The following is a 13,527-nucleotide window of genomic DNA, read 5'->3' on the forward strand; positions in this document are numbered from 1 at the left end:
ATAAAGCAGCACAAAATATCTTTTGTGTTGGGGCAACTGTTTTACCTTGTACTTGTACCTTGCAACACATGTTTATTAATACCAGTCTGGAGTTTAATGTTATTTCTATAGTCTTGTAATGCAGTGCATAATAAGCAGGAGACTACACAAACACCATCTGATAATTGTAGGGTGTCATCTCATCTGTCGCAAATTTCCAAAGTTTTCCGCTTTTCTTTTGTTCTTCCCATTAATACGCGCCTATTTCTTTATTTTGCTTGTTTTTAATTGTTTATCTTTCGATGCCCCCACAATGGTTATAACATATATTTACGTGAGAAGACCTTAAATGTTTCCAGGCGAACAATTTCATAGATTATTTTACGTGTAATAGTTTAGTTGGGGGGAATTCGACTAAAACTGAATCTTGGGATCCAGCACGCATTTAGTCACAATCGAAAACAAGTATTCGAATAATCTCGCTACCTTAATGCATTTGATTGAACAACAACATACACAAACCACTCTGTATTGTTGCATTAAAGGATTTCCCATAGTCAACATACACCAGTATAGCAGTACAGGAGGTGTACACAGTTTCTCTAAAAAGGCTTCTTGGCACTCTCTGGTCCATCTGTATATCTGTATGGGGACATCTGCAACCAGTTCAGTTTTCGTTGGCTGCCCTGCAGTCAACTGATGTATAGGTCGAGCTATTGCTGAATAGTTTGGAACAAATTGTCGATAGTAACCGACAAACCCTAGAAATAAACGAAGCTCATGGACATTAGTTGGTGTTGGCCAACTACGAAGCGCTTCCACCGGTCTCCACACCATGCTCAGGCACTATTGTCTCATGTATCTAACTCGATTTCGAAATAACCGAGACTTGGAATACTATATCTGGAGGGCACTTTGTCTTAATCGTTGAAGCACTTACTCAAGTCGACTCACTTGGTCTTCAAATGTTTCGGAGAACACAATCACATCATCAGGTAGGCCTGACAAAAGCTCATGTTATACTCGCCAGTGCCTTCTCACTGCTCTTTGGCGGGAAGCACCAGCATTCACGAGATCAAATGGAGTCATGGTGTACTCATCAAAACCAAACAGGATAGCAAACGCTGTCTTTCTGATGTCTTGTAGCTATCTGCCAAAACCCACTATTTAGATCGATGGTGGAAAACCATTGGGCACCCTTTAACAGATCCATCACCTCTTCAATCCTTGGTAACGGGTATGTATATGGGATTGCCTGGTTATTAGATCTCCTGTAATCAACACATATTCATGTGGCTCCATCCTTCTTCTTAGAATGGATTTAAAAAACTGAGTAATATATAAGAATAAAAAAATCACATTTTAAAACGCGATTAAGTATTCGATTATAAAACTGACAAAAGATGGATAAAACTACTAATCTATATAACGGCAGGGAGGGATCATACCTACATCTTGTCGTCTCGTCCACTCTGGACGAATCTATATAACAGCAGCGGAAAAGGTGTCAGGAATATGAGCAACGGATATTTGGATTTTGAAATAAAACGAACATACCTGACAACGCTGTCGATTTGTTGAAATCTCTGAACAGTTCAATCGTTAAGGATACACCGCGCTTGTTAGGGTAGCCATTTTAACACATAGGTTTGCCCGCCAAAAGAATTTACAGTTACATACAGATTTTGGATGGACATAACATACGGATGAACATGTTCTCACCTCTCGGAGCGATGGTAGGACTTTCACTAGTTGATGGACGCATTGTACCACTGTCAGATGTTTTTGGTGTAGCCAGCAAATTCGCAACTTTGCGTCGTTTAATATGAGTTGAATTTTTAGAAACAATGGGCTTGAATTGTGGTGTAGTATTAGACTTACTTTGTTCATATGTCGAAGGTAGCACGTCCTGTACGAGACTGCCAGAGAAATCATTTAGGTATGTGTGCAGCTGATTCTATGCTATCTCGAAGCAACGGTAATCAACTATAGAAATGAATTGTAATACTCAAATCTTTGGTTCAAGTTTTAAATCTCCATCACTGATTCGACAATTTCTCAGGGTAGAACATTTTATTTATAGAAGTGTTGAAAAACACAAGCCACAAGTTACGACATTCCTCGGATCCATTAAACTTGGTGATAACATAGATACACCACCACTATGTCAACTATAGAACTGTTAAATACAGATGGTACAAGATAAACGTCCAAAGGTTGTTTTGTTTACTAAAAGGGCATGTCAGCATTTCTTGTAGTAATCGCCATTGCACAAAAAAAGCAGCAAATACTGTTACTGAAGCACAGAATTTGCATAAATGCTTCTCATGGTAGTTCGCGCCAACTGCAAATCAAGTCTTTTACTGCATCCATAGTTGTTGACACTTTCATCCGCCTTAGTGGATGCATTGTGACGTATTTTTATCCCCTGATTCTGACCTTGCATTCTGGCTACATTTACTGCCCTTTCATACCAATTCGATTTCCTTTCATTATTTCATTTATATGGAAATGGTATGAAATCATAAAATGCGTGGACAGAAAATACATCGAGCACCACTTTAATGTCATCCGGAGTGCATAAATCTCTAGTTGTATATCATATTATAAAAGAACAAAAAGAATCTCTCAACCTGTGACTGTCCACAGACGCCATGTATAAGGTTTGACAACAAACTTGAAAAACATAAAATACAATGCTGACAAATTACAATATAAAATCCATTGCTTAACAGTAACATCTGCGTCAAAAAATGATGGGGGTGGCTAGGATCGACAGTGATAAAAAGAGGAAACTTCGGCGAACTTAGCAGTACGCAAATCCAAGATGGACGGATGCTGGAGCATAACCTTCGACCGATCAAGGGAAAGTGAATGAAGAAATTGCTCCCAAATAAAAATGGTATTAAATCTAAGCATTACAATATCAAAGATAAAAAAACATACAATTAGGCACTTTACAATGTCAGAAAAATAATTTCACAGAAAAATCTCAGAATTATCAAAAAGGGTGTACTGCAGTTGAGATTGATTGTACATTACAGTCAACCAGTCATTGTCTAGATTTCAGATCTCGACACTTATGCAAAATTTCGTGCCCCCGCATTTCACATTGTTGATTGCACTTTCCTTCGATCTGCTGTACATTTACTAGAAATGTTGATAATAACTTGCAACATTTACATAATCAATATCGTTCAAAGAGTGACTGAAACAATAGTAACTATGATTACTCAGTACAGTAACTACGAAGGTATACATTAGTTCTATGGTTATAAAACAATACAAACGCAAATTCGGAAAGTACAGATTACAGAATACCAGAATGTGCTAAGGTTATGAACCCTTCCTTCATCCCCTCTCTTTGCTCCCCTCCTCATTTATTACCACTTCCTCCCCTCCACCTGATGAGGAATCGTTGGTTAATGAGGATGCAGATGATTTTTCAGATGTTGAGTCTGTGGGTTCTGTAGTGTCGGACGGTGTGCAAGATCAACCGGAGTTTAAAGGGCGGCAGTCGTCGCGCCGCGTCCTGTTCGATATGGGACTCATAGCGACGTATACAACGCGTGTAAAATACATTATTTATTTACATGGAATTCGAACAAGCGCTGCGCGACGACCACGGCGCTTTAAACTCATAAAATTTTGCGAAATCTTTGAATCATCTTGCCAATTGGGTGTTTTCCATTTGCGTTGTCCATACCTGACCCGACCCTAACCCTAATGCCAAGACACGTTCCTGTTAATACTTGTAGCTCAATACTGATACTTTGTTTTGCACTATCTGTGGGTAAATTGCATCAAACAAGTCGCGTTTAATTAATTTCCACAATTAACAAGTGGTTAAATTGTGACAATAAATGTGTGGACATATATCTGAGACATATTTTGGTGTAAACAAGTCTTGTTTAATTAATTTCCACAATTAACAAATGGTTAAATTGTGAAAATAAATGAGTGAATATATATTTGAAACTTAATTTGGTGTAACAAGTCGCGTTTAATTAATCTAATGTGGGTTATTTGAGTTGGAATTCAACTTTCGCCAAATGTTGTTTAATATAGCCACTTACACTTATTATATAATTGTCTATAAATTTGGTGTTAATTTTCATGTTACTTGTGTAATACTTTATGTAATGCAGTTGTTTTCAGTGTTCAGTTTCCAGAAGTATACAGTGATGTGGATGCAAAGCACATTACTAAACTTGTGCTATTTTTACTCTATTTTTGGATTTGATTTGGTGCGGCCACCCTCTGGGTGAAACCGCATGTGTTTGTGTGTGCATTATTGTTTAGAGGGGTTTAAGGCTTTATTATTTGGGAGACTGGCTTGGGACCTAAAATGAGTGGTTGGTCAAAAGTTTGATGAGTCAGGTACATCTATTGGCTAAGCTTGTTGTACATAGATGCAAATGAGTATAGGAATCATTAATGCGGTAGGGTGTATTGGGAGGGGTGGAGGATTTCATTTTTATAATGTAAGTGGATAACAACAGTCAACACAGTAACAGACATAGCCTTTTAATCAGGATGGATATTGAGCAGTTCCAGTAAAGAAAACATGAAGCAGGTAGACACATTTACAAGTGATCCATCCAAAGTAAAAGAATTTATTGAGAAATACATTTGGAAAGAAGTGGAAATAAAGTTGAACCAAAAAAGTGTCAGCATCAAATCAAAAACTAACCTGAAGGAAGTTTGGCTGAAAGCAGTTAAAGCTAATTTCCCAAAAGGCAAATATCGCTATGTCAAAAAAAGCAGCTGGGAAAAGTAAAACAACTACACCTTACAGAAGGTGCTAACATGATAACAATAAACACAGGCACCATGCTAGTTCAAAGTAACAGTTATAAACAATGATTAACAACAACTGGAGTGGAACTATTTACAACAATACAACAACTACTTCACTTGAACATTAAGATTAACTCCAATAACAATATAAACAATACAACAAGATAACAAGATTTAGACGTGATACTTAACCCCCTATCCGATATAATCCTGATGATTATGAACTGAATAGAGATGAGAGAACACAAAAACAAGACATCACAACTGTACAATCAAAGACCACCAACTCATTAACAAAGACGAAAGACACAACAGACAAGAACAATAATTCAGAAAACAATTCTGCTGATTCAAGTAAAATCAAACTATAGATATATCACCCACTAGATCATCAAGTAAGTTTCACGTAAAGGAAGATACACCTTGTAGAAAACCGGTGAAGGTGAAAGATGGATCACCTACCATGATAAAACAACAACCAAATATATCTACAATCAGTAATCACCAACTAGTGGAATTATTTGAAGACACACATCATCAACATGTGTTACTGCTTACATCAATAGACACTAAAATCAGTGATGGATTCAACCACATAATTAGCAATAAATCCTATTCAAAAATACCATACTGTATTGCTTAGTTGCTGTGTTATATCCATGCAGGTTACTATGGTGCTGTAACTGGGGGTAATATATGGAGTCGACAGACGCTCGATGAGGACGAATGGCAGAAGATAGATGGCAGTTGTTGTGTTCAGTCAATGACAACCTTTCCATATGGTACAATCGCGGCATTGGAACAAATGATCAACTTTAACGCAGGTCTAATGATAGCAGTGAATGGGTTTGACCTGATGCAGATAGTTGCTGTGTAACTGATGTTACATACATGAGTGATGGCTCGCTGCTCGGTATTGGCTTTGGTCAAAAGTTATAGACGCGTCCAGGAATTGAAGGCAAATGGGTTTGACCAGTAGAGGATAGTTGCTGTGTTCAATCCAGTTGGCGTCTGGAGAAATGCTTGGAGTTGGTATGAATGGAAAACTATGGACTAGGCCAGGAGTTGAAGGCAGCTCGACAAAGGTGAACAATGGTATAGTTTCTGATGTGACACTGAATAGCGATTGTAACATCGTTGGTATTGGTACAACATATGGTTTATTTGAGAGAGAAGATTTGCACAGTGAATGAGGAAGTTAAGTTAAATAGCAAATGTGTCACGGAAGTATCAGTAATAAGTTCTTACTGGTAGTGCAGGTAATTCGATGTTTGGCAGTATAAAATTTAATATTATTTAAAACATACATTCTAATATCATATAAGATTATTTTCACGAACAATGCTCATCTATCTATCATGGTGTTTATTTTTACGTTATCTACGATCTCTCTTGAATCCGTAATTAGGTACATCAAACGATGCTTAATAATACCTCTACTGAAGCTGTATATAACAACCCCACCAAATGCTGGTTTGCTAGTTTTATATCTTTCTACTATATACTAAAAAAAACCACATGCTATCTCCAGTATGCGAACAGTTTTTAACAATATAATCTCATAATTTTACAATTATCTTGACTTTGAATCCTGAAATATTATTAGAAGACGTCAGAAATCAACTGAAAATTAATAAAACTCTTTCGTAATCCACATGTGAGATACAGCTTTGTAAATGACATTGAGAGACTGATGTACTGCTAATGCAGATCTATCGTTTTAGGGCTCAGCAAATCATTTATTCTTCCATCATAGTGTCATTACTTTTTCGCATCAATCCAAACTGTAAGAAGATATCGACATATACCAACGCATCTAGATCGATATGTTAGCATCGTGTTTATTCTACTTAGTAAATTTCATATCATTTGTAACTAAAAATCACTTTCTGACTATTCCAGTGAACAAAGTCAGCCAAAACGAAGACGACGTATGATGCCATTTATGGTGCCAGATAATGGTATATTTATTATATGATTTGCAATTTAAATTTAAAGATATACTTTGGTGTTCATTTCTATAGCACATAATCTGTATGGTATTAGCAGCATATCCCTATCAAAATAAAAAAGCTTTGTGATGTCACATGCAAAAAAGGAACTGGAATGATCGTGTAATACGTCGTCCTAAATCTTTTCTATTTTACTGCTTGCTTGTCGGATATTTATTAGTGGGTTATAAAGATAAATAAAGCGTATGAATACATCAATTATTATTTATCATGTTATTCAGTCTAATTCTTACTTTTTATATTGACCAGACAACTTGTTAGGATGAATATTTGAGAATATCTCATTTGATGCGTGTTTTATTTCAGTAGGATTTGGAAGGTCTGACATTTACTTTATTATTCCAAAACTAGTGGCGTGATTTAAAACTGTTATTATCATGGATCAAGAAAAGAACACATTTATATCGTATAACCGATATGTTAGTGTAAAGAGATGTAAAACAAACAAAACGAAAGTATTTCATTATTCTAACACTGATGGTGTGATGGAAAACTGTTATTATCATGGATCACGAAAAGAACACATTGATATTGTATAATTGATGTGTTAGTGTGCAAATGTAAAGAGATGTAAAACAAACAAAACGAAAGTATTTTATTATTTCAACACTGGTGGTGTAATTTAAAACTGTTATTATGATGGATCACGAAAAGAACACATTGATATCGTATAACCGATGTGTTAGTGTACACATGTAAGGAGATGTAAAACAAACAAAACGAAAGTATTTTATTATTCCAACACTGATGGTGTGATGGAAAACTGTTATCATCATGTATCTCAAAAAGAACACATTGATATCGTATAACCGATGTGTTAGTGTGCAAATGTAAAGAGAGGTAAAACAAACAAAACGAAAGTATTTTATTATTCCAACACTGATGGTGTGATTTAAAACTGTTATCATATATCTCAAAAAGAACACATTAATATTGTATAACCGATGTGTTAGTGTGCAAATGTAAGGATATGTAAAACGAAAGTATGTTATTATTCCAACACTGGTGGTGTAATTTAAAACTCTTATCATGGATATCAAAAAGAACACATTAATATTGTATAACCGACGTGTTAGTGTACAAATGTAAGGAGATGTAAAACAAACAAAATGAAAGTATGTTATTATTCCAATACTGGTGGTTATATTTGAAATTTTAATTATCATGGATCCCAAATAGAGAACATTGAAGTCGTATATCCGATGTGTTAGTGTACGCACGTAAGATGTAAAAAAAAAACTAAACGAAAGTATTTCATTATTCCAACATGGTGGTGATATTGAAACTTTAATTATCATGGATTTCAAAACATATTGAAGTTGTATATGTTAGTAAGTGTACAGATATGTGTGAAAATGGTAAACAAACAAAAGTATTTATCTCAGGTGTTTTCTGATGGCAATCTGTGCTAAAGTTTACATTAAATAGTTACAAAGTGGTGGTAATATATAAGCGAATGGCGATCATTGTGTCAGTATTGGAACAATTGTTAAAAAGTTAATAAGCTACTAGTATATCTCAAATTGTAGACTGGTTACATAGAGTGAAAGATACACGTATTTTTATTGGTTATGCACTTTTTGTCATTTTTTTAAAAAGCCGTAGAAAATATTACCCTGGTTTAACTCTGTGTTTTCTCTGCAACTCATTTTATTAACATCATGTTTTAATATGTAAATACATATTTGAACGTGACATTTGAAAATTCATGGAGAATCATTTCATAGCTGTATGTGTGATGGGTTACCATTTGATAACAGTGATTGCTCTTCGCAAAGCTCAGTTGCCACCAGGAAACACGAGGCACGGAATGTAAATTTATTATTTTGTGTGTAGTATAATAAAACGTACATATAATTGAAAACCACGTGTGTATTTTTTTATGATAATGTGTGTTTATTGTGAATCTGTATAAAATGATTTGCGTTTGAAAATAACTTTTATTTATGTGTATTTTAAAAATGACGAGTGTGTTGAAAAATGTATTATGTGTGAGGTCGGGGAGGCAATAGAAAATAAACGAGTGCATTACCCTTTTTATGCCTTTATGTTGAGGGCGCTCTTTTTTATCGAATTTGTAATTGTCGTATAAAATCGCGTGCGTTAATTTATGCACACCTTTGGGGTGGCGTTGTCATTTTGGTAGCCATTTTGCAACGTAGCGGTAGGGGTAATGTTTGTGGATTTCTATAACGTCAATAAGGTAAAAGATAAAGAGCATATTCAGCACGAACGTTTCATTTATACGGCTCTCTACTTTTACCGACTCTATGTAAAGCACTGTGGCCTGGTGTGTGATTGGTTGCTGAAGACGATATCGGAACATGTCCCGATCCAAGTCCAGACGTCCATTTACATGTCTGTATTAATTCAGCAACCAACCACACAACTAGATATCCTGGCCGCTGTAATGCAAATTACATTACCGTCAGATGGAAATCATTATCAGTGTGCTGTGTATTCAGTCGCAATGGCACTACGATTGGTGTAATTTAAATGTTTATCTGTTGATTTCTTGGTATAATGTACACTGAACTGGTTGCGCGTTACATGCACCTTTCTTGTATCATGGATATACATAGCAGAGTGGGCATACTCCATCCCGTGCAGGCCGATTGTGATGACGATTACTAGTTACCGTGATAATGATATAACTCAGTAATGATGTCAATTACACCGCAACTTCTGATAGACAGATTACAGGCAAAAAATATAGATATTGTATTAAAAATGGGTATTAATACTTAATGAAAACTACTCAGATTGTTCGTTTAGCTTGAGACATAATCGCAAACACAAATCCAAAAATGGAAGTATTCCATTGTAAATGTACACAGAACTACAACGGCAGATATGTTACACTGAAATTAACTAATAAGCCAAGTATTTAATCAATTATTTAATATATAAACAGCAGTTACTCATTGTATGGGTTTGTGCCGTGACACAGTAACATTTTATCAGCTTTTGACTACAGTTGAGCATGTTAGTTTATGATCATGCATGATCAACAATGGTAGTTCTAGATAACCACGGTTGATCATGGTCACTGACGATGATATTTAGTTGCCAACAATGGTCAATTACCACTCGCTCAAACCGTTTATTCGTCTTGTATGGATTAGAGTGAGATTGTCTGAATTGTCCCAAGAAGCGAATTAACTAAAAAAAACAGATTTCGGGGCCTCGCCATGAGTGCGTTTTTATTTGTGTATTTTCAACTGTTGCGTTGACAAGTCTAATGCTTCAATGCCTATCATTGTAGAAGTTGAACAGACAACTACCAGAACTAATTTTTATCATAATTTGATTTAAATGTGATATGTATTAAAATATATATATATGTGTGGTTGTGTAGTGTACGTGTTTAGGGATTGAATTATTTATTTGAATTTAATTTATTTCTTTTGCACTTATATGATTTATTATTGTTTATGAATTGACATTATTAATGATTTTGCTTGTGCACAGAGTATTTCCTTAAACTTGTATACAGTAAATTTGTATTTGTAAATTTGTTTTAATTACATTTTAATTATGTTTAATTATTTTGGCAGATAAAGTGTGTTTCAAAACATGGCGGCCTCGTATGTAGAGATCAACGTGTTTCCAATAATTAGTTTTCACTGAGCCAAATACTCGTCATTAACATTTTCAGTCAGGTCCCAGTATTACTGTTTATGACCAGTATTGTTCAAACGTGCTGCTCTGTGTCTTAATTTAAACATGTTCATTTGGTGATGCCAAGTTCTCCAGACGGTACGCCTAAGCATATGTTTGTTACAAACGTATTGATGATTTCACTAAATTAGAAAACTAACAATGTCCACCTGGGTATTAAATATACAAGTAAAACTAATTATGCAAAATCAAATAATGAGCTTATATTGTCCCACAACTGAAGTTTATGTGCAAAAATATAGATGCATTGGTGACTTCAAGTGGTACTAATCATATGCTCTCGTAACCCTCGGGGAGTGCAATATTCAATAGCCAAAATGTTATACTAGTATAACTAAACAGAAAGAGTCATAAACTTTCATGGTTGAATTTTCATGAGATGAAAGAAAAGTTAGAGCACAGTTAATATACATTTTATCAAGACCTGATTTAGCAAGATAAGTGACTAGACAAGGTTAATAATAAGCACAGAAAAGGAATTCCGGAAAGAAATGTTGGGTAGTGGTTCAGTTCACCGGGTTTACAACGAGGATTCCAGAAATTATCTGTTGTGGTCGAGATTAGATAATATTGTCTTTGGTCTGCCAGATGAAACATAAAATACTATTCCTGCAGATTAGCATCATCAATAAATTTGTAATTATATTGTTTTCAATCATGAAAGCAACTAGAGTTTGATCCAGGATATAAATCAACAGAACTCAATTTATGAACTTCAAAATAAATATTTGTTTTTTATCTAAATAGTGATCAAAATAGGAAGCATGGTATTGGACTTACTCAGTATCCTATTTCAGCAAATAAATTACCAGTTGTATTAGGTCGTCATGTAGATACCAAATATTTAGAAAAAGTATGTAAAAACTTTGTTGGGGATAAAATTCATTATCTTTTTAAATGTACAAATAAAAAGATTTGTAAGAGTAGGAATGAATTATTTAATGCTTTATTTATATCTGCACCATATTCGGGTAAAAAATGTAATAGTTTGTGGTTGTATTTCTCACAAGCAAAGGGAATTTATTTTGGCTTAACCAAATTAGTCACTTGTATTTTAGAGTCTATTGAATGGTACATTCATCTGTGATTAATTATTGAGTAAAGTATTTGTGAAAATAGAGGGCCATGAAATTGGAAACGACAACTCGGAATCACACCTATATGTTGCAGTCACTTGTATTTTAGAGTGTATTGAATAGTACATTCATCTGTGATCAATTATCGAGTAAAATATTTGTGTAAATAGAGGGCCATGAAATTGGAAACGACAACTCAGAATCACAGCTATATGTTGCATCGCGCTGCCACAGCATCGATATGATATTAAAAGAAACATCAATCCAAACAACATAATGACCTCTAAAGAAAAAGTTCCACAAATGTAGGAGAATGCAATTTACAGTTTTTTTTTTATATCACTTTTCATTCTCTAGATATTCAACTTTTCATCAGTATTATGTAGTCAACCATCTTTATTTTCAAGCAAAGGATTATGGGTAAAGTATGACATCATAGAATCTGTTGTCAGAAATTGAGAAAATGATTTCGTCATCTATAAGATGAATTCAAATTGGCTGAAAGTTTAGAAATAGGTAGCATACATGTACTGGTGCCATCCATGCTTATAAAATAGTTGTCATGGAAACAGAACTGAAAATATTTATGTTTATGTTTCACTACCAAATGCTCAAATTTCCTTAGATTGTATACAATTTACCAATGTGAGTAGGTTATATAGGTGATATATTACGTGTTGACCACAAAAAGGGAACAAAAAAGTGTCATTCTATATTTCACGACTAAAATATCAATTTTTATTTTTTTTAACATTTTTAGCAATATCTTCACTTTATGTGTATTTGTAATATTCTAATTTCCATTACTATAATTATATACATGAGTAATATGGACAAAGAAAATTTGAACTAATTCGCATCAGTATTTTTCATGTTATAGATGAAATAATTTTCTCAATTTCTGACAACAGATTCTATGATGTCATACTTTACCCATAATCCTTTGCTTGAGAATCAAGATGGCTGACAACATAATACTGCTATAAAGTTGAATATCTAGAGAATGAAAAGTGATATAAGAAAACTGTAAATTGCCATCTTTGCTTTTGTCAATTTTGTATTACATGTCAGAATATCACAAATAAGGACACTAAACAAACTAGGTTGTTTTCTACTTGTGGTTTGAATAACAATTTTACTGTCCAGGGATGAAAATTGCCAGACCCGATTATTTGTACATAGCTCCCTGTTTTGTTTTGTCGTGTCATTTGAACAAAACGTATACACATCGCACATATACACTTTTTTGTTGTGTCGTGTCATTTGAACAAAACGTATACACACCCCATATACTAATTGTTAAAATAAATTGGTACGGCTGGCAGGACAACATGTGTATAACCCAATCGTTGTTTTTTTTATATCAGGACTTTTATATAAGTTTTTTATGCAGGAAATAGCGTTTCAGAGAGTCTATATTTAAACAATATTTAAGAGGGAGCAAGCCCCCGAGCCCTCTGGTAAGGTCGCGCCTTCGGTGCAAGGTTAGTGAGCAGATCTCACCCCATGCAAAATCCCTTGCCGTCAACGACCTGAATTACGATAAAGTAGTGGAAATTCAATATCATCTGGCAGACCCAGGGAAAGCAGTACGATTACACTGTGAATAATACTTTGTGTTTGTGTAAAGGTGTGATTGGAATTAATAATATTAGCAGAGTATATGGGTTATTCAGTTGATCTGACCATTTCATACCATGGTGAACAAACAAACAAACAAACAAATAAACAAGCAAGTGTGTGTTCGACATAATTCTGAATCATTATTATGCAAATTGCCAGACCACTGATTTTTGTACATAGCTCCCTGTTTTGTTGCGTCGTGCCATTTAAACAAAACGTATACACAGCCCATATATTAATCGTTGAAATAAATCGGTATGGCTGGCAGGACAGCATGTGTATAACCCCATCGTTCAGGATTTTATATCATTTTTTTATGCAGGAAATAGTTTTCTGCGCAAGGTTGGTGAGCAGAT

Source organism: Saccoglossus kowalevskii, chromosome 17 (assembly GCF_978046115.1).
Source record: "Saccoglossus kowalevskii chromosome 17, keSacKowa6.1, whole genome shotgun sequence".
Lineage (NCBI taxonomy): Eukaryota > Metazoa > Hemichordata > Enteropneusta > Harrimaniidae > Saccoglossus > Saccoglossus kowalevskii.